This window comes from Dasypus novemcinctus, chromosome 2, assembly GCF_030445035.2.
Source record: "Dasypus novemcinctus isolate mDasNov1 chromosome 2, mDasNov1.1.hap2, whole genome shotgun sequence".
In the NCBI taxonomy this organism is placed as follows: domain Eukaryota; kingdom Metazoa; phylum Chordata; class Mammalia; order Cingulata; family Dasypodidae; genus Dasypus; species Dasypus novemcinctus.
Window position 1 is genome coordinate 7,328,079 of NC_080674.1, and position 26,977 is coordinate 7,355,055.

The 26,977-nt window shown below is 39.9% G+C and overlaps 1 pseudogene; it reads left to right on the top strand.

Moving 5' to 3' along the window:
* The first annotated feature begins 2,470 nt into the window (after positions 1 to 2,470).
* On the top strand, positions 2,471 to 9,474 carry LOC101444125 (hydroxymethylglutaryl-CoA synthase, cytoplasmic pseudogene; annotated as a pseudogene).
* The last annotated feature ends 17,503 nt before the right edge of the window (positions 9,475 to 26,977 follow it).

Sequence of the window (26,977 nt, forward strand, 5' to 3'; positions counted from 1 at the left end):
TCTCTGTGTGTGTGTGTGTGTGTGTGTGTGTGTGACAGGATGTGTTAATGAAAAGAAAAACAAGCTTGTTTCCTTTATTTAATTCTTTTTGGTGGTGTGAGGGCTTAAACAGAAAAGAACAAAGCATCGGCATCTCCAGCTCCTACCTGAGAATGAAAGACTGACTTCGAAATGTTGGAGGTTCTTGTGTTTCCTTCCTTCATGGTGGGAACCGGTGGTAGTTTTTGCTGCAGGCCCATTGAGAGACATGATCCTGCATTTTAACAGAACTGAGATTAGTAATTAGAGTTGAGGCAGCAGAATTGATCTTTGGAGGGCAGGGGGCAGGGTGACCATGTATGAACCTAGAAAGGGGGCCAGGGTGGTGGGTTCTGCGATGGCTGGGACCTGCATCCTGCATCCTTCAACAGATGGAGGACTGTTACGATTTTCACTTTCTCTTTTGTCAGTTTTTAAAATTTGTATCAAGGATTTTGTCCATTTTGACTATATTGTGAAATGGATTGACATAAAATTCTTCCCCCAATTCCCTTATTAGCCTGCTAATATTCTTATAATCTATAATGATAGCTTATGTTTCACCCTTGTTATTACTAATTTGCATCTTCTTTTTTTCTTCTCATTCTAGTTAAAGGTTAATCGATTTTTTTATAGTTTCAAAGAATCAGCTTTTGTTTTCATTCACTTTTCTCTTGTTTTTCCACTTCATTAATTTATGTATTTACTTTTTATTTTTCCCCTCCATATTTTTGTATTGTTTCTTTCTAAATTATTAAGGCAGATAATTTTAAGCATTTCTCCATTTTAACATGTCCTTTTTTTTTAGATTTAATTTTTTAAAATGTTTAAAAATTTATTTCTCTTCCCTTCCCCACCCCCCTCCACCCTAGTTGCCTGTTTTCTGTGTCCATTCACTGTGTGTTCTTCTGTGTCCACTTGTATTCTTGCCAGGGGCACCCAGACTCTGTGTTTCATTTTGTTGCATCATCTTGCTGTGTCAGCTCTCTGTGTATGTGGTGCCATTCCTGGGCAGGCTGCACTTTTTTCATGCTGGGTGGCTCTCTTTACGGGGTGCACTCCTTGCGTGTGGAGCCCCCCTATGTGGGGGACACACCTGCATGGCAGGGCACTCCTTGCGTGCATCAGCACTGCGTGTGGGCCAGCTCATCATATGGGTCAGGAGGCCCGGGGTTTGAACCCTGGACCTCCCATGTGGTAGGTGGATGCCCTATCCATTGGGCCAAATCCACTACCCTTAGCATGTACTTTTAATGCTGTAAATAGTCCTGCAAGCATGGTTTTAGCTATATCCCACAGATGGTGGCATGTTGTGTTTTTACTTTCATTCAGTTAAAAAATTCTAATTTCCTTTATAATTTCTTCTTTAACCTATGGGTTATTTCAACCTGTGTTGTTAAATTTCTCAATATCTGGGATATATTTTACATATACATCTTACTGATTTCTGATCTAATTTTATTTTCTCAAATAGTATACTATTATAATTTCAATACTTTAAAAGTACAATACTTTTAAAGTATTTAAACTTGATTATAGCATTCTGTGACATTTTTACTAGATATAGAGCAAAAAAAGGCAAACAATGAAATGAGATCTGTAGAATGAGGCCATATCATAAATTGACATGTGTGTTATTTGATGACATTTGGCTTTATCTTATGTCAGGATATTTTGAAAGATTTTAAATAAACGTTAACATGATCTAATATATTATAACTTAAAACTTAAATTGAAAAGCAGTGAGATACAAATACAAAGTGCATTTGTAGTTAGGGCTTTCTAAAATTTGGAACACAATTGTTTTGCAAATTAGTAATGGTAATCACGGTAAGTCATTGATTAAAAATGGCGTATAGTAGTCAGTGATTTAAAAAGTGAAAAAAAAAATTCCAGATCACTTAATAAAAGTAAAAGTCATCCCCACAAATCCAGTTCTTCTCTTTGAAAAGCAATGTCCAAAATAAGCCCAGTAATTAAGATGAAAAATCTTATGGCAATAGTAACATGTGAAATGTGTTAAAAATGACACTATGTATTTCACTAACGGCTTTATGTTATAGGCAGAATTTTAGAACTCCCCTTCTCTCCCAAGGTTCCCTGCCTTGAACCCAGGAGCTTGTGAGCATGAGATATCATGGACATGAATATGTCACATGACAAAGGAACTTTGTAGATGTAATTGAGGTTTCTAATGAATTGACCTGAAAATGGGGAAATACCCTGAATTATCTGGGTAGGTCCAACGTAATCACATATGTACTTAAAGGGAGGTGAAGAAGGCAGTAGGGGAATCTAGAGATATTCTAAGCACTGGAAGAATTTGACGCAGTGCTGCTGGCTTTGAAAATGGAAGGGGCCATAAGCCAAGGAATACAGGCAGTCTTGAGTGGCTGGGAGAGACCCTTGGCCCAAAGCAGCAGGGAAATGGGGACCTCATGCCTGTAAGTGCATGGATCTGAACTTGGTCAGCAACCGGAATGAGCCTGGAGGTGGCTGCTCCCCCAGAGCCACCAAGTAGGAGCCCAGACCAGCTGACATCTTGTTTTAGGCCTTATGAGACCCTAAGCAGGGACCCCCACTGAGCTGCCTGGACTTCTGGCTTGCAGAATTGTAGTCAATAAATAGGTCTGATTGTAAGACACTAAGTTTGCAGTAAATTGTCATGCAGCAGTAGAAAACTAATATACCTCATTAAGTTCAAGACCTACTGTTGATGTGAAATCAACCAGTGAAGTTGCAAAAGACTCCAAGGGAAGAAAGGGAAAATACACCTTCTCTAATGTATGAAGTGGATTTTTTCCTTTTCTACTGTTCCACCTGTACTGAGATCCCTGCGTGTGAAAGTTTCATAGGCTGGGAGCCTTGGAAGACTTTGATGGAAGGGAATTTCTGCCCCAGAAAGGGCGTATGCATCAAAGAGATGTTTGTAGAGCTATTGGAGATATTACCTTGATTTCTGTCACGGGTTTCCCAGGCACAGTGGACCTTTCAGCAGGGGGTGCCTAGAAGGGGAAGAGATGATTCTCCTGGATGTCTAAGTTAGGGGATCAGCAGATGAAAAGTCAAACAGGAGTATAGCAATTCCAACTCCAGATTAGGGAGCAATTTAAGTGGAGTGAGAAAATAGGGAGAGTGAGAAGGAACGGAAAGCAGCTTAGCAATGAGGATTTTTCTTATTTCACAGGAAATGTTTTTGCTGGAGAAACAAGATGATGAGCTCAATGACTGTCCTTGCTAACACAGGCTGCATATTTTTTCTGTGTTTATGTGAATTCCTTGACCGTCCCCTTGAAGAATTCCAGTTTTACATGGATACAAAACAGGGCTAAGTGTTCATGGTTTTCAGGTAAGAAAAGTTAACATATTCTGGGGAACACTTTTCAAGGATTAGCACTCTGACCCATTCAGGGATCCCCCTGTTTCCAGAGTGACTTTCCACTAGTGTCACTCCCAGGGGTGAGGTGAAAGTTGCTGTGGAATCCATCTATTGTCAACCACTATATTTTCAGTTCTTACAGTTTCCTTCAATATCTAGCTACAACTTGCCAAACTAACATTTTCCATTTTTCTCCCACCCTCCTGGCTTCATCACTAAAAACTAGATCCTGGCTATCCAAGGAGGAGGTACTTGTGCCCTAATATATAACAATGTTGTATTTATATTAATAAGTCTGGCATAGTGATAAATAACCCATTATGTTAAAGAATCTAGTTGAGGTGTTTTATGATATCAGTCAGGTTCAAACCTTTCAAGGGACAGACTTATTTCTGACCTAAGTTGTTGGTTTAATGAAATATGGGGACAACTGGTATGACTTTAATTGTTAATGATCAGTCGTTATATTTTCATGTCTTGTACAAAATGTGTTTCAAACTCCTTGCCACCTTTAAGATAAATGGTTGCTCTTAAGATAACTAATCAAAAAGAAAATGAGGCAGAAATGAAGCTGAGGATAAAATATAAAATAATAGACATCCAGACTTGGAAAGATGGCTGTATTTATAGTCCACTCAACTGAGTAGGTAACCAATAACACACTCCAAGGGACTTACATGTAATTGAACAGCAGGTAAACCTTGCTGCCATCAAGAAAGGAAAGCGTGAAACATAAAAAGAAAAAAAGCAGACTTGGAAAGATGGCTGTATTTATAGTCCACTCAACTGAGTAGGTAACCAATAACGCACTCCAAGGGACTTACATGTAATTGAACAGCAGGTAAACCTTGCTGCCATCAAGAAAGGAAAGCGTGAAACATAAAAAGAAAAAAAGCAAACGACTGGCTAAGCTTATTGCAGCTGCCTGGCCAAAAAAGAAAAAAAAATGAAAGAAATCAATGGTGATGACCCAAGAGTTTTGGTCACATTTCCAATGAGATCATTAGTTGGAACTAATGAGATCCAAAAGTTGGAACTTTAAAATAGCCACCTGCATTGGGCATTGCTGAGAGCAACTCCTTTCTGGGAAATGACAGGACTTCCCAAACATAAAATAACTGATTACAGAGATGGGACCTTCTGGAAACCAAACCAAACCAGAACATTCCCAATAAAATTGCAGTTTGAGCAAATACGTGGACACTCAGTAATAGGCCAGTTTTGGTCTATACCAGACAGCCTATGGGAAATGGATAAGCATATCACACTAGCCAATGTAGATCTATGCCGCATTATGTAAGACCCTCCTATGCAGTAAGAAATATAAATGTCAACCACTCATTGTAACTTCCCACTGAGAAATCCTGCAAGTGCCTTTATTTTTTCATAGCTTTTTAATTTTTTCTCCCCCTCCCCCCTTCCACCCACCCTGCTGTTTTTTTGCTGTCTGTGTCCATTCGCTGTGTGATCTTCTGTGTCTCTCTCTCTTTTTGTCTTCTCTTATTTTTCTCCCCTAGGATTCACCGGGATTTGATCTTGGGGACCTCTGATGTGGAGAGAGGTTCCCTGTCACTTGCGGCACCTCAGTTCCTGGTTTCTGTTGCATCTCGCCTTGACTCTCCCCTTCGGCTCTCTTTTTGTTGCATCATCATCTTACTGCATGGCTTGCTGTGTGGGCCTGGCTCACCACATGGGCATGCCTTTACCAGGAGGCCCAGGATCAAATCTGGATCCTCCCATATGGTAGATGGAAGCGCAATCACTGAGCCACATCCACTTCCCTGCAAGTGCCTTTAGGCTGTGACTGATGGCTATTGAGACGCTCACTCATACTTCCCCCATTTGAGATCTTCTTGAGCAGTTTCTCTTTCAATAAGGCTACAACTTTGGTTATATTGGAGACTTTGCTTCTTTTGACGCTCCTAAGGCACAGAGTTTAAGTTTTTCTGTTTGATTTAGGATGTGTTCAGCTCTTGATTGTTACTGAAATTCATTTCATTATTTCCAGATTTCTTTCAGTCTCTACGAGAATATCCAGCTGTCTTTTTTCACAAATCTGATTTAATTGCCCATCAGGTTTTTGTTCTTTTTTTGCCGATGTTTAATCTTCATTACCATTGTATTTATCAGAGCTTTCCCCATCTTGGGTCAAGGTAATAGCTAAAGATTTGATTTCAAATATGCACAGCTCTACTTAAGATTGTTATTACAAATGCCATTTTTTACTGTAGGTTAACTTAACGAATATTTAAAGCAATTTGCTTGTCTTGAGTCCTCAGCTTCAAATTCTGTGCATGTGCTATTAATATGTCCATCATCCTGTCCTAGGGTAGAAAGTACTTTAGGTACTAAAGCCTCATTCAGAATCCATTAACTCAGAGTTCTCAATAGTCAGGGCTTTAAATTTACAATCTCTGTGAAAATGGAAGCTCTGAAAAATAACAATAATAGAAATAAAGGACGTGTTCCTCCCAGGTACTAATGTTATCCAGTATGTTTTCATAGCTGCTTTTAAAAGTATCTCAAATACCAGCCTCTCCACATAACTTTATCTGATATCTCTGTCTCTCTTTTGAATCAATTCTAGGACATTTGGTTTTTATCCCTTTTGGGGACTTATGTTCTATTTGACATCTCAGCTTCTGTAATTTCCTGATTACCCCCTAATTTCCACTGTTTCTATTATGGTTAAGGAATCATTCATTTTTTTAAAAAAAAGATTTTATTTTATTTATTACTCTCCCCTTCCTCCCCTCTCCCCCATTGTCTGCTCTCTTGTGTTCATTCATTGTGTCTTCTTCTATGTCTGCTTGCGTTCTTGGTGGCACTGGGAACCTGTGTCTCTTTTTGTTGCATCATCTTGTTGCATCAGCTCTCTGTGTGTGCAGTACCACTCCTGGGTGTGCTGTGCAGCTCTCCTTGTGTGCGGGTTTCCCCTACATGGGGGCACCCCTGCATGGCATGACACTCATTGTGCGGCAGCACTGTGCATGGGTCAGCTCACCACATGGGGTCAGGAGGCCCTGGGTTCAAACCCTGGACCTCCTATATGGTAGATGGACATGCTATCAGTTGAGCCACATCCTCTTCCTGCATTCATTTTATAACTTCTCTATCAATTAGTGCAGAAACTAGAATATACTATGATTTTGAATAAGCTTTTGGCTTGGAACATTCATCATCCATTCCTTTAAATGTGTATAAAGGATTTAACGCATTCAAGACATATGCTAGGCCCAGGGCAAAATTGGAGCTCCCTTATGATATTCAGAATATTCTTTTTTTTTTTTATTTAAAGATTTATTATTTTTTATTTATTTCTCTCCCCTTCTCCCCCATTGTCTCTCCTTGCGGGGCACACTCCTTGCATGTGCAGCTCCCTACATGAGGGCACCCCTGCATGGCAGGAGCACTGTGTGTGGCCAGCTCACCACACAGGTCAGGAGGTCCTGGGTATTGAACCATGGACCCTCCATATGGTAGACGGATGCTCTTTCAGTTAAGCCACATCTGCTTCCTGAATATTCTCAAACTGCATTCTAGTCTGCATTCCAAATGCATGAGTGGAAAGGCTGACAATTTCCACAGCCCCAAGACTAGAATGAAGCTGCATGTGAGCCCATCTAATCCTTCCATGACCTCACAGATCACTTTTTGGTGATCATTTTCATAATCATGTATCCTCGGTGTCCTCTCTTGTTTGGCAAGTAGGTTGCTTTGCAGCCTATTCAATTTTACTCAAGAAAGCTGTGTGTGTAAAGGCATGTCATTTAATCGATAACAAGGAAGTGAGTATAGGTTACTTCAGTATTATATTTATTTCTATCACCCTCTAACCAGTGCAATATATAAGACAGTGTACCTTTGGGGTTAATAGTACAACTCCAGAGACTTTCTAAATGGAAAGACTTTCTAAACACCACCACCACATAGCACCCCAAATGCTTAACTGTTCAATTACATTAGAAGATTACTTCATGTTAGTAACAGTTTAACACTGAGTTAATTTATGTGAATATTGTGACATAAATGTCAAGGTTCATTTCTCCATATGGCATCCTATTGTTCCAGCACTATTTGTTGAAAATATTATCACCTATTCATCATTGAAATACCTTGGTAACTTTGTTGGATGTTTCTTTAATATGTGTATGTTATTTTTCATGACTCTCTGTTCTGCTCCATTGATCTGTATGTGTATATTTACAATAATATAACACAGTCCACAGACTTGACTATTCCAGCTTTATCATACATCTTGAAGACAGCTACTTTAAGTCTTCTAATTTGTTATACTTTTCTCTAAATTGTTTTGGTTATGCTAAGTTCTTTGCATTTCCATATAAATTTTTGATCTAGATTGTCAATTTCTACAGAAATTGCTGGGATTTTGATGGGTATTGCCTGGATATAAAGATCAATTGGAGTACGGTTCTTAGGCGGCTCGCTCTCTTTCCTCAGCCACTGCCTGGTCACGTTTGGCTCTTTCACCAAGCCTGGATCACTTCCTTTGAATGCAGAAGCATGCTGGCCAAAAGATGTGGGAATTGTTGCCCTTGAGATCTATTTTCTTTCTCAATATGTTGATTAAGCGGAGTTGGAAAAATATGATGGTGTAGATGCTGGAAAATATACCATTGGCTTGGGCCAGGCCAAGATGGGCTTCTGCACAGATAGAGAAGATATCAACTCTGTTTGCCTGACTGTTATTCAAAATCTTATGGAGAGAAATAGCCTTCCTTATGATTGCATCAGGCAACTCGAAGTTGGAACAGAGACAATCATCGACAAATCAAAGTCAGTGAAGACTAATTTGATGCAGCTATTTGAAGAGTCTGGGAACACAGATATCGAAGGAATAGATACAACGAACGCATGCTATGGAGGCGCAGCAGCTGTCTTCAATGCTGTTAACTGGACTGAGTCCAGCTCTTGGTATGGAAGGTATGCCCTGGTAGTTGCAGGAGATATTGCTGTATATGCCACAGGAGATGCTAGACCAACAGGTGGAGCTGGAGCTGTTGCTCTGCTAATTGGGCTGAATGCTCCCTTAATTTTTGACTGAGGGCTTCGTGGGACACACATGCAGCATGCCTATGACTTTTGCAAGCCTGATATGCTCTCTGAATATCCTATAGTAGATGGAAAACTCTCCATACAGTGCTACCTCAGTGCATTAGACCGCCGCTATTCGGTCTGCCGCAAAAAGATCCATGCCCAGTGGCAGAAAGAGGGAAATGATAAAGGTTTTACCTTGAATGATTTTGGCTTTGTGATCTTTCACTCACCATATTGTAAACTGGTTCAGAAATCTCTAGCTCGGATGTTGCTGAATGACTTCCTTAATGACCAGAAAGAGATAAAAATAGTATCTATAACGGCCTGGAAGCCTTTGGGGATGTTAAATTAGAAGATACCTACTTTGATAGAGATGTGGAAAAAGCATTTATGGAGGCTAGTTCTGGCCTCTTTAATCAAAAAACAAAGGCATCATTGCTTGTATCAAATCAAAATGGAAATATGTATACATCTTCAGATTATGGTTCCCTTGATTCTGTTCTAGCACTGTACTCACCTCAGCAGTTGGCAGGGAAGAGGATTGGAGTGTTCTCTTATCGTCTGGTTTGGCTGCCACCCTGTACTCCCTTAAAGTTACACAAGATGCTATACCAGGATCTGCTCTTGATAAAATAACAGCAAGTTTGTGTGATCTTAAATCAAGGCTTGACTCAAGAAACTGTGTGGCACCAGATATCTTTGCCGAAAATATGAAGCTCAGAGAGGACACTCATTACTTGGTCAAGTATATTCCCGAGGGTTCAGTAGATTCACTCTTTGAAGGAACATGGTACCTGATTAGGGTGGATGAAAAGCACAGAAGAACTTATGCTTGGCACCTCTCTCCAAATGACGACACTTTGGATGAAGGAGCAGGACTTGTGCATTCAGACACAGCAACTGAGCATATTCCAAGTCCAGCTAAGAAAGTGCCAAGACTCCTTGCAACGGCAGCTGAACCTGAAGCAGCTGTCATTAGCAGTGGGGAGCATTAAGATGCTACTGTGAGGTGTAAAGACTTCGGTATAAGTTGGGGTGGGTGGTGATATGGGTAAGGCTGGGGAAATAGGATGTCTTGGGACAATTTTAAAGGATTACATGTTGCCTAAATTTTTGTGTGACTGACGTAGAGCCTGGAAAATTACTGTGTTCTTTGGAAAGTCTTTTTTGCTCAGTTTGCTAACATGCTTCCTATTGTGGTTTAGCTAATGCTAAATGTACTTGATGATGTTAAGGGCTCTGTAAAACTTTATACCTCTCCAGCTATTCGTATGTATGAAGTTTAATATTTAAATGTGGTTTAAGGAATCATGTGCTTCTGGCAGAAGAAAACAGAGGTACCAGTCTCCAATTTTAATTTTTTTAAATAAGTGATAATTTTGTAGTGCTTTGAAAAACAAACAAAATTGCTGAAAGTACCCGTGGTTTTTGAAAAAAGTTCCTAGCTTGGGTAATGTGATGTTGAAATGTGATGTGCATGGGAAACAGACTTGGCCCAGTGGTTAGGGCGTCTGTCTACCACATGGGAGGTCTGCGGTTCAAACCCCGGGCCTCCCTGACCCGTGTGGAGCTGGCCCATGTGCAGTGCTAATGTGCGCAAGGAATGCCCTGCCACGCAGGGGTGTCCTCTGCGTAGGGGAGCCCCACGCACAAGGATTGTGCCCATGAGAGCCACCCAGCGTGAAAGAAAGTGCAGCCTGCCCAGGAATGGCGCCGCCCACACTTCCCGACAACAGAAACGGACAAAGAAACAAGACGCAGCAAATAGACACAGAGAACAGACAACCGGGGGAGGGGGGAATTAAAAAAAAAAAAGTGATGTGCATAAATCCTGTTTGAAAGTGGCAAGACCAAACGTGCTCTTTTTTCTAAAATTTGTAAATCTTGAAGGAGGAGAAAAGAGGATAGTAATACGTTCTAGAAATTGGAATGCTGATTTAAATCCAGCCCAGCAGTAACTCCAAGTTATGTGATGAATTCTGTGAGTAGAGTCGCTAGCATTGAAGAGTGTTCTGTTATAGAAAACATGGTACATTTGGGAGTTGGGACATAGCTCTAGAACTGCTCCTGAACCAGGGCTAGGTGGCCTTTGATGAACAACATTGAGATATTGTTAGGATTCTGTATGAGAAAGTTTGTTGTCGCATCCCTCTTAGCCGCTTATCTTGAAGGATAAATGAAACCTTTTTTCTGGCTGCCTTTTTTTATTTAAAGCAAAAAGGTAGGAGAAGGGCAGGGCGTTATTTGGTTACTTTTGATGCTTCAGTGTTATAAATTCAACTTAAAGACTGACAGACTTAATTCATGGTGTAAGTGTTCTTTTCTCTTCTTTTTCTTTTTGGTATCTATTCAATGAAAATAAGGTACAACCTAAGTTTTTATATGGTTGGCCTTGCCAAAAAGACTATTACAATTCAGGATCTGGAAGCAGAACATATAAAGCATTCTGTCAGAGTTTCACCTTAAAACAACAAGCAAAAACCCTCACATGGGATGAATAAAACTAGTTAGGCACGTCTGTAGATCTTTTTTGGTGCTGAACTATGACACAAGCCTTATAGATTGTAAAATAGAGGTAGTTGGAACTAATGTACAGAACTAAACTTTTTAAACTTGTTAAATTCTGTGAAGTTTCAGTAATCTAAAATACACTTACACAAATATGAAATGTAATGTTTCAGATTGCAAGGTAATATGTAATGTAGTGTTTGTAAAATACCCTTGTCTAATATTAACTAGTAGTATTTTGATTTGCGTAGTCGTAATTTGTTAGAATGACTTCATTTTAACATCCACTGATTAATAATATAAGTTCAGATTTAAAAATTGGTGGGAAAATGGTGCATGTAATACTTTTGCAAGTACTGGGAGTTTTAAAAAAATGTTTTTAAAAAAAAAAACTTAACTTTTGGATGTCAGGAAATGGGTTTTGTCAAAGTCCATTGCCAGCATTGTGCAGCCCTAGTCATACCGGCACAGAACATTACCTGGACACCTGATTAACAGTGAGGTGAATAACCTTGAAATAAAGTTTTGGAGAAATAAAAAAAAGAAGATCAATTTGGGGAGAAATGCCATCCTCATAATATGGAATCTTCCAATTCATAACATAATATACCTCTTTATTTTCATAAGTCTTTTTACATTTCTCTCAGCAATAATTTTGGTTTTTAACTTATAGGTCTTGAGTATTTTTGTTAATTTTATTCTTATGAATTTCATTTTTTCCCGTTGAAAATGGTATTGCTTTAACTTCATTTTTTATTGTTAGGTGCTTACAAATAGAAATATTATTGGTCTTTGTATATTGAGTCTGAATCCTGATACCTTCCTAACTATATCCCTTAGTTATAGTAGCTTTTTTGTAGATTACTTATGATATTCTATGTGCATATTCATGTCATTTAAAAATAAGACAGCCTTATACTTTCATGTTCCCTATTACCTTTCTTTATTTTTCTGTCCTTACAATGGCTAGGCATTTCAGTTCAATGTTGGATTGAAATGGTGAGAGTGGACATACTTGTTCTGTTTCTAAACTTAGGAAGAATATATTCATTCTTTCTTGAGTATATACTGTCACCTTTATTCCTTCCAGTTTCTCTTTTTTGGAATGGGAATACCTATCTATGCCTGTTCTATCCTTGGGTTTTGGTAGCAGATAATTTGTTTTCTAGTTTTACAGGTCCACAAATGGAGAGGAACTTGGTACCAGGTTGGATCCCACCTGGAATCTCACCCATTCCTGATTCAGATCGTTTGGATAATGAGATTTGGGACATTTGAGCTGATGGTATTTGGATGAGATTTCGGTATTAGAGTTGATGCTGTAATGGGTTGAGACTTTTGGGGACATTGGGATGGGGTAAATTTTGTACATGGGGTGGATGTGAATTTGGGAGGCAGAGGGCAGACAGCAGTGGGTTGAATGGTGATACTCCCAAAGATATGTCCACCCAGAACCTGTGACTGTGACCTTATTGGAGAAAGGGTCTTTGCAAACATAATTAAATTAAGGATTTTGAGAGGAGATCATCCTTGATTATATAGGCTCTCCTTAAATCCAGTAAGGGTCCTTCTTAGAGAAAAGCAGAAGGAGATTTGAGAAGCAGAATGCAGAAGAGAAAGTGATGAGAACACAGGCAAGGACTGGAGTTATAGAGCCCCAAGCCAAGGAACACCTGGGGTACCTGAAGCTTAAGAAGCAAGGAAGGGCCCCCTAGAGCTTTCAGAGTGTGGCCCTATCAACACTTTGATTGCAGACTTCTCATCTTCCAAACTCGCAGAGAATATATTTATCTCGTAAGTCATGCAGTTTGTGGTGATTTGTTAGGGCTGCCCTAGGAAGCTAATATGGTCGTGATGTACTAGCATTTTTATGTATTGCAGGATTTGACTTGTTACTGTTTTTTAAATGTATTCTGCACCTGTGTTCTAATGGGATATTGGTTTTTAGTTTTTTTTAAATTTGTAATGCTCTGTCTCAATTTTCTATGGAGATAATGTCAGTCTCATGAAAGCATTTACAAATTGACCTACCCTCTATTTTTTGAAAGAAAGTAGTAGAAAATTGCTGTTAATTCTTTTTTAACTATTTGATAGAGTTAATCAGTTAGGCATTTTTTTAAAGAAGGTACCAAGAATAGAACCTGGGATCTCAGACATGGGAAGCAGGTGCTCAAACCAATGAGTTACACCCACTCCCTGATGCTTTTTTCTATGGGAAGGATTTTAATTTTAAATACTACTTCATAATAGACACGAAGATACTCATATTCTTGAGTCTATTTTGTTCATTTGTATCTTTCAAGGAATTTAATCATTAATCTAAGTTTTCTAATTTATTGGCATGAATTTATAACATTCCCTTTTTATCCTTTTAATGACTACTAAATCTCAGTGATGTCCCTCTTTCATTTCTGATATTGGTAATATTTGCATTCTTTCTTTTCTTTCATCAGTTTAACTAGATTTATGAATTTTATTAATATATTCACAAATATAACTTTAATTAATTAATTAATTCATTTCTCTCCCCTCCCCCCACCCCAGTTGTTTGTTCTCTGTGTCTATTTACTGTGTGTTCTTCTTTGTCTGCTTCTGTTGTTGTCAGCAGCACAGGAATCTGTGTTTCTTTTTGTTTTATCATCTTGTTGTTTCAGCTCTCTGTGTGTGTGGTGCCATTTCTGGGCAGGCTGCACTTTCTTTTGTGCTGGGTGGCTTTCCTTATGGGGTGCACTCCTTGCACGTGGGGCTCCCCTATGCGGGGGACACCCCTGCGTGGCACGGCACTCCTTGCGCGCATCAGCACTGCGCATGGGCCAGCTCCACATGAGTCAAGGAGGCCTGGGGTTTGAACCATGGACCTCCCGTGTGGTAGACAGATGCCCTAACCACTGGGCCAAGTCTGCTTCCCAGATATAGCTTTTGATTTCATTGATTTTTCTCTGCTTTTTAAAAACTTTTGATGTTTGTGGGAAAATAGCTTGAATTTGAATGTGAGAAACTGGCTTGAAGTTGAAACATTTCCATAACGCAGATAAAAAGTGTGGGCTTAGGAACACGGGCCTTGACTAGACTAAACACTCTCTGATAAGCACAAAAATTGTTTGCGTGAGGAGGCATTTGAACTTTGTGTAGCCTATTCCCTAGTATTGCAGGTGTTGCAGCTTTAATAACAAGCAGCCTTGAAAGTAAACATAGATAACTACTGCTTTGTAATTCCTAATAAATATGATATGGAAACTAGGTTGAGGCTCTCAGTTCCAGAAGCTGTGAGTCCCCTGGTCCCATCTTTATTTTCTCTCTTGTGTCTTTCTCTCTGTCCTTTGTTTCTTAAGTTCTGCATCACCTTCCCTTCATGCAAACCTATTGCTGAGCTGGTTCTCAGCAACTGATGCCTGAACAGGGACTCGAGGGGAAGAAGGATCACTTTGAGCAAAACTAAAGGTGTTGTCATGGCACAGAGCCCTGAGTGGTTTAGAAGGCCTTCCAAGTCCTCGGTGAAGAGGACACTCTTGGGTATTTTAGCAGGGTTACGATGGGAAATGGAGACAGTTCACCTGTATGTCTGTCTCGAAACAACTCCTCAAAGCAGGAGGAGTCAAGGCCAGTGATCCTTGTATTTTAGAACTCCTACAGATCATAGAAAAATATTTCTCATAGTTCCCAGCAATAGGAAGTTTAGAATTAGGAGATTAGGAAAGAGTAGGAAAAAAAGTAAAAAAAAAAAAAAAAAATTTACATGTACAAGGTGTTCTGCTCCCTGTTACTATTTGACTCACTTGGATTACTATTAAATCTGTTTTGATACTAAATCTAAAGTTTTGTCTTCAGCTCCTTCATTAATTGACTTTAGAAAGTGACTTTCCCCTCCACCAACACCTCCTCCCCGCCCCCCCCATACCCAGAGACACTCAGCCAAAGTTGCCAGCTTTACAACAGGGCATCTTGCAGGCTAGAACGGAGGGAAATCGTGTTGAGCTGCTTGTGCAAGGAAAGGTTAACTCACAAATACAACATCCTGCACAGGCAAAAGTGCTGAGTAAGGCCCTTGTTAGTGAAATCATGCTTGTTAAGAAAACTCTCTGTGAAGTGTTAACTAAGATAAAGAAAATACTCTGGCAGCAACTGTGCAACCCCCCTGCTGCCTATATGATAATGTGGCTGTGGGCTAGTGGGGGCTGATAGAATTAAGCTGCTGAAAGAAGAGGAAAACATGACAACATCAGAGTTCTGTTTTGTTTCCATGCTTATTCTGAAAAAAGTAATTGTGTGCAGCATAAGAAGCCCTGCTGAAAGTGAAAGGCTAAGCCCAATAGTGTCTCATTACTCTGAAGGCAGCCATCCCTATCTAGGGGTGGACTGCAAATACTAAAAGCAAGACAGAAACAATGGACTGTTGTGAATCAGGCTCTATAGGGGAGAGATCTGTGGAAGAACATTTGGGACGCCTGCCAGCAGTGACAGGTAACTGTCTGTCATGTCCCTGCCCACTCCTCTAATATCTCTCTTAGGACTGTTGAGGCAGATGCCTTCGTGAAGATCCAGAGCCATACCATTGAGACCTGAGAAGAAGCAGAGTGGCTCCACCAGAAAGGCGATCATCACGAGTACCAGACCTTGTGGTGCCTAGCCCAGCAGTTCCGGCTGCCTGTTACTTGCCAACAGCTCATGGACTTCACCTGTGAGTGTCCTTCATGCTCACTCCAATGACTGTGACATTGGACCCCTCCTGCTCTTGGGAGGGATGAGTATGCTTTCACTGCTATAGACACTGCCTCAGGACTCTTATAACAAGACAGCTACTATTTTTTGACTAGAAAATGAATCCTCACAACAATGAACTAAGTTTAAATTCAACACTGAGTTGTGGCCCCAGGTCCGATAAAGATGCTAACAGCAAGACCAATGAAGGCATTGAAATTATAAGATAAACTTCCAGCTGCCCCATAGCCCAAGATGGGAGAGTAACGATAATTTGTCACTGCCTATGCCTCAAACTATGCAAACTGGGGAAAAATGAGGTCATTTTTGATCGAGTACCAGCCTATATAGCCTTACTGGTTGCGAATCTTAAGCCCATGAAAAATGCAAGTCTATTCATTAAATGTCTGCCTAGTTGGAAGTCTTGTTGTATGTTGTAAAATCTACTGCAGTTACAGATTATGTATAAAATGCACTCTTGAGCTTGGGAGAAGAATTACAAACTGTAAATATGTGCTTACACCTACAATGTGATTGGGAATATATCTGCTTTTTGTGTGACTCCCTGTGTATATAATAGTGATATTCCTTAGAAATCAATGAAACGTCTTTTGGGTGGCCATAAAAACAGTTTAAGCTTAGGTATTTCTCAATTACAAGCCCAAGTAACGAGCGTTCAACATGCTCATTTGCAATTACTTTCTGCCTCACAAACTGTGACAGGAGCTGTGGATGGATTAAGCTCCCTGAACCCTGTGATATGGATGAAGCGTTGGGGAGGGGCCTTCTAGGAGGTGTATTAACGATCTGTTCCTTTCTGTTGTATATGTGTTTAGTCCTCAGATGCTGCAACCAACCCTCCAGGGATTAACAACAAGAAACCTCCCAAGATTTATGCATTACTTTGTAAAAACAAAAAGGGGGAAATGTGGGAAAATAGCTTGAGTTTGAACGTGAGAAACTGGCTTGAAGTTGAAACATTTCCATAACGCAGATAAAAAGTGTGGGCTTAGGACCACCGGCCTTGACTAGACCGAACGCTCTCTGATCAGTGCAAAAATTGTTTGCGTGAGGAGGCATTTGAACTTTGTGTGGCCTGTTCCCTAGTATTGCAGGTGCTGCAGCTTTAATAACAAGCAGCCTTGAAAGTAAGCATAGATAACTACTGCTTTGTAATTTCTAATAAGTACGATGTGGAAACTAGGGTCGAAGCTCTCAGTTCCAGAAGCTGTGAGTCCCCTGGTCCCATCATTTATTTTCTCTCTTGTGTCTTTCTTTCTGTCCTTTATTTCTTAAGTTCTGTGTCACCTTCCCTTCATGCAAACCTATTGCTGAGCTGGTTCTCAGCAGTTGTTCCTATCTTACATTTATCATTTACTTCTTTCCTTTTCCTTATATATGCATTTAAAATTATCCATTTCCTTCTAAGTACTGCTTTAGCTTCACCCATAAAGTTAATATGTAATAATTTAATTATCATGTATTTTAAAATATTTTTAATTTTCCTTGTGATTTCTTCTTTGACACATGTATTATTTAGAATTATGTTAATATACAAATATTTGGGGGAATTTCCAGATAGTTTTCTGATTTCTTACTTAATTCTGTTGTGGTCATAGAACTTACATTATATAATTTCAATCCTTTAAAATTTATTGAGGACTTCTGGGAAGATGGCGGATTAGAGAGGCAGAGGGATCACTTGTCTCCCAGGAAAATATCTACAGGACTGGCAGGCACTGCCTGGAAAGCTGTTCAGGCCAAGTCCAAGGGAGCCAAAGACTCATATCTAGGAATTGAATTAACCAGGAATGTAAAGGATCTGTATTCAGAAACCTACAAAATACTGCTAATCAAAGCCAAAGAAGACCTACGCAAATGGAAAGACATTTTGTGTTCATGGATTAGAAGACTAAACGTTGTGAAGATGTCAATTCTACCCAAACTGATTTATAGATTCAATGCAATACCAATGAAAATTCCAACAGCCTCCTTTACAGAAATAGAAAAGTCAATTACCAAATTTATTTGCAAAGGAAAGTGTTCCTGAATAGCTAAATCTATACTAAAAAAAGAAGAATGAAGTTGGAGGGCTCCCACTTCCTGACCTTGAAGTATATTATGAAGTTACAGTGGTCAGTACTGTATGGTACTGGCATAAAGATAGACACATTGATCAATGGGATTGAATTGAGAGTACAGAAATAGATTCTCACCTCTGTGGTCAATTGATTTTTGATAAGCCTACCAAGTTCACCTTTCTGGGTCAGAATAGTCTCTTTAACAAGTGGTGCTGGGAGAACTGGATATCAATTGTCAAAGAATGAAAGAGGACCCCTATCTCCTTCCCTACACAAGAATCAACTCAAAATGGACCAAAGGCCTAAACATAAAAGCCAGAACCATAAAACTCCTAGAAGATAACATAGGGAACTATATATAAGAACTTGTATCACGTAGGGTCTCTTAAACCGTATACTCAAAGCACAGGTAACAGAAGAAAAAATAGATAAATGGGACCTCCTCAGAATTAAACACTTCTGCACTTTAAAGGACTTTATGAAGAGGGTAAAAAGGCAGCATACTTGATGGGAGAAAATATTTGGAAATCACACATCTGACAAGGGTCTAGTATCCATGATATATAAAGAGATTCTACAACTCAATAATAAAAAGACAAATAATCCAATTAAAAATTGGGCAAAAGACCTGAATAGACATTCTTCTAAAGAAGAAATACAAATGGTAAAAAAAGACATGAAAACATATTCAACATCACTGGCTATTAGGAGAATGCACATCAATGCTACAATTCACATCTACTAGAATGGCCACTATTAACAAAACAGAAAACTACAAATAGGAAGGTTTATTCACTGTTGATGGGAACATAGAATGGTACACCACTGTGGAAGTCTGGTGGTTCCTAAGGAAGTTAGGCATAGATTTACCATGTGACCTGGAAATATTGCTACTAGGTGTATACTCAGAAGAACTGAGGGCAGTGACACAAACAGACATCCTTGCACAAATGTTCATAGCTACCATTATTCATAGTTACCAAAAGATGGAAACAACCCAGATGTTGGTCAACTGAAGAATGGATAAACAAACTGTGGTATATACACATGATGGAGTATGATTCAGTTGTAAGAAGAAATGATGATGAAGCATAAGACAACATGGATGAAATTGGAGAACATGATGTTGAGCGAAGCAAGCCAGGCATAAAAGGACAAATATTGCATGATTTTACTATTACGAATTAAATATAATGAGCAAACTCATGGAATTAATAGCTAGAATATGTCCTCAGACAATAGAACGTGGTTAGAGAATGAAAACCTGAGGTTTAATTTGTGCAGAATTGGTAGTTGTTTATAAATGTTTGGAAATGCATAGAAATGGTGAAAGCACATCATTAGATTTGTAATTAGCAGCACTAACATATGGGTTTTTTTTTTGACATAATGGAAATGTTCTAATATTGATTAAATGATAAATACACAACTCAGTGATTATACCAAATGCCATTTATTGTACACTTTAGATAAATTGTATGGTTTATGAACAAACAAATAATAGTCTTGATTGGGGGAAAATACACCAAATGTAAGATATAGACTATAGTTAGTAGTAATAATTTGATGATACTTTTGGTGAGTGCCAGCCAGGAGAAAGAGGTATTGGTGAGTCTAAACTATGAATTCAGCCTATTTCATGCCCTCTTTTGGTTTTCTGTTTTAGATGGGTTTCCCTATGGGCCCCCACAGGACATTATCCTGGTCCAAGGGAAGGGACCAGGGCATGGGACTCCTCTATGTCATGCGCCCAAGTTTATTGGACCCGGCCCCAGCCAGGAGGGGGCACAAAGCAGTGTCCTGGGCTGAGCTCAGGGCACAGCAGAGCCGCCCTTTCCAGTTTCCTCTCTAAAGCCCCAGCCTTGTTAGCAGCCACGGGCCTTGCTTCTGGTGCTGGCTGCTACTGTCTTCTCTTGCTCTCACCCCTTGGTGGCAGCAGCCATGACTACGGCTACCTGGTCTGCGACAGAGTGGGAGAGTGGCAGCGGGCAGGGCCAAGGTGGGTGTCATGGGGCAGCCCATGGTCCCTTCTCTAGGGAGTCACAGACCAGGGGCTGTATTCATAATTCACTTCCACTCCACATTTAACCTTCCTATTTCCTACTGAAGCAGGCTAGTAAGATAGGGAATGAGTAGATGGATCTGGAACCTGTCAAGAAGTCCACGTGGATATCAGCAACCCCAAATAGCTACTGGAAGATCCTCCCCAAGATTCTGCCACTCAGAAGAAGATTTCTCCCGGAAGCCAGGAGAAGCCTGGATATTCCATAAGGACTTTATCATTGGGCCCTCCTGGGAGATTGATGGGGGAAATAAGCAATCAAAACAGTAAGCAGCTGGAACTCCTTCACTGCCATTAGCAAAAGGGGTGGGATAATTAACAGCTCAAAAGCCAGGTGCAGGGAAACGGACTTTGGCCCAGTGGTTAGGGCGTCCGTCTACCACATGGGAGGCCTGCGGTTCAAGCCCCGGGCCTCCTTGACCCATGTGGAGCTGGCCCATGGGCAGTGCTGATGCGCGCAAGGAGTGCCGTGCCACACAGTAGTGTCCCCTGCGTAGGGGAGCCCCACACACAAGGAGTGCACCCATAAGGAGAGCCGCCCAGCGCGAAGGAGGGAGCAGCCTGCCGAGGAATGGCGCTGCCCACACTTCCCGTGCCGCTGACGACAACAGAAGCGGACAAAGAAACAAGACGCAGCAAAAAGACACAGAAAACAGACAACCGGGGGAGGGGAGGGGAATTAAATAAATAAAAAAATAAATCTTAAAAAAAAAAAAAAAAAGCCAGGTGCAAGACCTGAACGAGCATGTTGGGCTAGTTTGGTCAATAATTTATTAAGGTAGGGAGGGAAGAGAAATGGGAGAATGTAACAGATCATGGGCCCCAGGTAGAGAGGAAAGGGCTGAAAAGTGGTAAAGCAGGCTGATTTACAGGCTACAATTACCCATTATAGATTATAAATGCCCAGGTTTACTTGCATGGTCAGCATGCAGGGGAAAATGGTGACAGCAGGTACAGAGGGCAGGAGCAGACACATGGACCAGCATCAGGACAGACACCAGGGCAGGGCAAAGGCAAGAGATAGGGACAGAGACTTTGCACTTGCTTTTTAAACCATGAATTATCCCACCCCTTTGCTAATGACATGAGAGGAGTCCCAGCTGATTGCTGTTTTGATTGATTACCCCATCCATCAATACCCCTGGAGGGCCCAATGATAAATGATAAATTCCCTTGGGGGAATATCCGGGGCTTCTCCTGGCTTCTGGAGGAAGTCTTTTGAGTATCATAATCTTGGGGAGGGTCTTCTGGCAGCCATCTTGGGGGTACTGAATGACATGTGAACTTCTTGTCAGGTTTCAGATCTATTAGTTCCCTAATTAGTCTGTTCAAAACTGCATGGTCACAGTGCAAATTAGAGTAATTAAAAATAGCCTTGGGAAACGGACTTGGCCCAGTGGTTAGGGCGTCCGTCTACCACATGGGAGGTCCGCGGTTCAAACCCCGGGCCTCCTTGACCCGTGTGGAGCTGGCCCATGCGCAGTGCTGATGCGCTCAAGGAGTGCCCTGCCACGCAGGGGTGTCCCCCGTGTAGGGGAGCCCCACGCGCAAGGAGTGTGCCCCGTAAGGAGAGCCGCCCAGCGCGAAAGAAATTGCAGCCTGCCCAGGAATGGCGCTGCCCACACTTCCCGAGCCGCTGACGACAACAGAAGCGGACAAAGAAACAAGATGCAGCAAATAGACACAGAGAACAGACAACTGGGGGGGGGGGGGGCGGGAATTAAATAAATAAATAAATCTTTAAAAAAAAAATAGCCTTCATAGAAATTTCTTGAATGTTATCTTACAGCTAAACTTACTTTGTAAGAAAATGGAAATTATAACAGTGAGTTGTGTGTTTCAGTGTCTAACTCTATTCATGTCTATTTGCTCAGTGTATATCTTCATACATTGGGATGGTAATATCAAATTAACAAGTGAAAATTATTAAAAAAGCTATATGCAAATTGTTAAAAATTAAATATGCTGTTATGCGTATGAAGGAATATTCCTAGATCCCAAAGTAGGCTGAGCAAGATAAAATGTCATATAGAAATCTAAATATATAAACTATTGTAAGGAAAAAAAGTTTTTCCTAAGATTTTTAACTTGCCCTACCCCAAGGGTCTTCTCTTTGCAAGAGCTGTGGGGGAAGGTGAGGTGGGACAGATTAAAACTTTTATCTTCTAGACTGGGGAATTAAGAATGAGTTTGTCCTGTAATTCCCAATTCAAACCTTTTAACAGCCTTAAAATAAGGGTGGTTAATAATCCTATTACCAAATTTCAATAACTAAGTCTTTGAAAGCTATGGAAAGATCTTTTAAAATGAACAATAAAAATTATTCCAGAGCCTAGCAGTCAGTATGCTTTTAAGATTTTTCAGAGTTTAAATTTAATTTAGCTTGGGTGTTATTTCCCTAGGTTTATAAAATACTAAGTATATAAATTAACATTATATATCTTCATTTTTAAGGTGATGAAAGTTGTAAGTTCATGTCTGGTGAAATTAAGTTAAAAATGTAGATCTGCCCTCTTTTAAATGGATAAAGTAAAATTTCATTGGTTGCTAATTGTAATTTAGCAAACTTATTTTAAGGTAAAGTAACCAGTCTATGTGGTTATGGTTAATTATAAGGAGTTTTCCTCTAACCCAAAGCATTTAAATGGCTAATTCCAGGAAGACATTACTAATTAGAAACCTAAATTGATATTAATCACAAAAAGTAATTTCATAGCAGGGAAACCTGCCACCTCATTCTGCATACTCAAGTGGTGGTGGAAAAAGATAATCTTGAGTCCATTGGGAATCTTCAGTTTTCATAAAATGGAAAAAGTAGTTTTTCTTGTACTGCTAAAGGAAAATACCTGCTAATTAACATTATCATGGTTAAGGTGTAGAAATAAAAATGCGAAGTCCTAAAAAGTTAAGTTCATTTGATATATTATTAACTGCATTGGAAGTGTCTAAAAAGTGTATAAAAATCAATAGAGGTAGACTTCAGTATTGTCAAATTCTCTTGTACATTCAAACTAAGCTTTCGAAACATTGCATTTTGCCTCTCCATTTGAGTTATCTTCTGGGTTGGTCTCTGGCCTCTAAAAGAGTGAAGGTAGATACTACATCTCTGGTTGTGCTCCTGAAGTGGATGGAGACTATGTTACAATTTCAGATTCCTGCAGCAGCCAGTGATGGCTGGATATGGTCAGATGTACAGTAAACATTGCCTCCAGACTGACACTGTTATATAGTGCCAAAGGGCACTTTGCGCCAGGCTGGTGAAATACTGGAGCCTACCTTCCTAGCTTCTCTCCAGAGTCAACGGTGCTACAGCATGCTGACTGTGTGAAGGGCATACCAAGTGGAGTAGTGATTACCACAGTGATGTAACTAGAATTTAAGCACAGTTGGCATTATGGTCTGCTCTCCTGGAGAGAGAATGAGTGTGGTACTGCAAACTTCGAGCTTAGATCTATTAAATACAGCTCAAAGAGAAACTTATGCATTGGTTAGTGCATTAATTAGTATTAAGTACGTAACTATATGCCTAATAATTATGATAATGGCTTCTGGATCACATGCAGAGGGATATTGAACATGTTCAAAGTCCTGGTAAACTTCACTTTCTAAGTGGTTAATGAACGTGCTTAACCCATGTCTCCCTCCTAGCCGTAGTCCAGAATGTGTCCCACTCATATCCTGTGTAGGACTGGCAGACCCACATGCCATCCTGCCAGGGCTAAGCATTTCCTACCAGAAGGGAAACAGCAAACGAGGTGGCTAGGACCCGCGTCAGCTTAGCCCCTTCAGGATGGTCTATGGGTAACCTTTCCTCACCTAGGACCTGGAAACCAGGTTCTGATTAAAATCTGGCAGGAGGGCAAGCCTCACTTGCAATTAGAGCCAAAATAGAAGGAACCTTATTCTGTAGTTCTGATCACTCTCACAGCTTTAAAGTTAAAGGAATTGCCAACTGGGTGCACTTATCTCAAGTGAAGCCAGCTGCCCAAGGAAGTGCCAGCTCACCAGAAGCACCTGCTGGGACATACGAGTGCCAGTCTTTAGATGGCCTGAAATACCTCTTCCAGAGGCAAAACTAAGTAGTGTCTGTGTCAAACCAGCTGGTCCCTCCAATTCTATCCCATTGCTAGAGGAGGGCAAGCCAGACACCCCTTAAGAAGCATGACTGTTTTCATTTCCTGTGGTTTCTCCCTATCCAGTAACTACAAGAGCAATGCCTCTTCTCATTCCTCTCCTCCACCATAGGAACTGAGATTGGCAGTTTATACCAACCCCCACTGTCAATTACAATCTCTCCCTAAAGTTAACCAACAGCATAAAAAACTTCAAGAATGCTGTTTTCTACCAACTTTGGGAAGATGCAGCCTCTGCAGGCACCTGACCTTTTCTACTCTTGTGGTCCAGGACTGTTTTAGTAGGACCCTATGTCTTCAAGATTCTAATTCAGTTTCTTCTAGAATCAGCACCTTGTCAACTACATGGGGATTTCATCCACCTCCACGCACAGTGTCAGATTTGTCTTCCCTCAACCTTGATAGGCTAGGAGGAGGGTTTTACACCTCATCAGGTAGGGTCTACTGCCCCCAACCAGCAGGAAGTAACTACAGAAGAATGACCATTGTCCTTCAGCACCCTTTTAACAATAAAGGTGTAAATCCTCTGAGGGGGAAATTGAGGCAGCTGAGTTTAGGGAATGAAAAGAAGAATCTGGGACTGGGCAGAAATCCATGACTGTGAAACACATGGTCATGGGTAACCTCCTGAGAGAAGGACCCCACAAGATGGCTGCTGGAAGAACCTCATGAGAATTCCCCATTTGGAATGGGATTTCATCCGGGATCAAGGAAAAGCCCTGGATATTCTTTTTTCTTTTTTCTGTATGTTCTTAAGGGGCCTTTATGCATAGGGTAACCAATCAAAGCAGCAAACAGCTGGGACCCCTCCCCTGGACATCAACAAGCAGTGGGGTAATGTTTAAAAAGCAAGCACAGAGACTAAATCAGCCCTGTTTTTGCTCTGTCTCATTCTGTCTAGACCAGCAGGCAAGTACACCTGGGGATTTGTAATCTGTAATGGGGACTCGCAATCTGTAAATCATCTTTTTACCCCTTTACATCCTTTTTCATCCTTTTTCCTCTCTCTGCCTGGATCAGCCCGCAAGTATATCTGGGACCCATAATCTGTTATTTCCTTTCTCTTCTCTCATTTTCTTAATAAACTGGCATGTTCTTAAATTCTTTTTTGTAACATATCCAAGAACCTGGAAAAAACCTGGCAACAATATTCTTCTATAATTTGTTACAAATGTTTCACAACAATGCAGGTTTTTGTGGTAGGGTGATGTATGGAAGCCCTGTGTGATATTCTGCATGTTTGTTTTATAAGTTCACCATTTTCACTATACACTTATTGTTAATTGTTCTTGTATGAATGATATACTTCAATAATTGTTTTTAAAATGAAAAAAAATTACTGAAAGGTGTTTCATGGTAAGTATAAGTATTAGCTTGGCGAATGTTTCTTTTCACTTGAAAATAATATGTACTGCGCTCTTTTGGGATAAAGTCTACAAATGTAAATTAAGTCAAATTGGTTCATAGTGCCATTCAAATGTTCTCTATCTTACTGACTTTTTTGGTTCAATTTACAATGCATTATTGAGATATGAGTGTCAAAGTTTTCAACTATAATGGTAGATTATTCTCTCCTCTTACTAGTGCTAGTTCTTGTTTCAAATACATGACTTGTATTAAACATGTATATACATATAGAATTTTTGTCTTCTTGATAAGACAACTCTTTTCTTGTGTCCCTCTTTATATTTGGAAATACAGCTGGTCTTGAAAAGTATTTTATTGCACACTTTTATAATTAATGTTTGCAATGGTATATCTTTTTCCTCAAACTTTCTCTGTTTTTACATTTAATCTATGTCTCTTGTACTTAGATCATTTTAATGCCCTGCTGTTTTCCCCTGACTTACTATTTTTCTTTTGAATTGTACTCAGCAGACAATTTGAATTGTTTCCAGGACCTTCCCTTCTGTTTCTTGAAGAATTTTCCCTTCTATTCCTGTGTATGAAGGACTCCAGCAGTAGGTGGGTCACACTCAAGTTAAGATCCTGCGTGCCAAAAGATCCTCCCTACAGTGGGTGCATACCCACAGGGATGGATGAACTTTAAGAACATACTTTTCTGGAGTCCATATAGCTTCGAGCCAGCATAAGCCCTGAAAAATTAAGACACATCCCCATATTTTGTTCTAGTTTGTCCTTCTAAACATGGTATATACTCCATAGTGCATTGTTATTATTTATCCTTCAAATCAGTCTTTCTAAAATTGTGGTCCGGGGACCCTTGAAGCCCCTGGCTCTTGAACTTGTCCATGAGAATGAAACTATTTTCACAATAATTCTAACACCTTATTTGTCCTTTTCACTTTTATTCTTTTATGAGTATTATTTGCATTTTCAGAGGCTACGTAACATGTATTATTGTAGCAGAATGACAACAAAATCAGATATGAGACTCTCACTGTGTACCATTAAAGAAATTTGCAAAATATAAAATAGTGCTATTCTTTTCATGAATTTTTCATTTTAGAAAATATATTGATGTTTCTTTAAGAATAAGTTATTTTCATTAACCCATAATGGTGGGATTCTTTTTGCTATTTTAAAATGAGCTATATATATATATTTATAAAATTTCTCAGCTTTAATTTTTATATTAGTTGATACAGTTCACATAAACAAAAGATCTTTGGTGCCCTCAATAATTTGTATGAGCTCTTGAGATGAAACTTCTTTGGAAAATATTTATTTTAAAAATAATATATATATCTACTTAAAATAAACATTTAAAAGTCTGTCATATTTACTTACCTACCATTTCCACTTGTCTAACTTCCTTTATGTTGCTGTGTGTTTCCTTAAAGTGTCATTTTCCCTCAACCTGAAGAAATTTCTTTAGCTGTTTTTTGGTACAGGTTGCTGGCAATGGATTGTCTTTGCTTTGGTTAGTCTAAGATGTCATCAGTTCACCTTCATGTTTAAAAGATAGCAGGATATAGAATTCTAGGTTGACAGTTGCTCTTTTCCAGAAATTTGTGGTGAACACTTATGTCCCCTTTCTTCCCCTGGGTCTTGTTCAGAAAGATGAGTTACCCTAGAT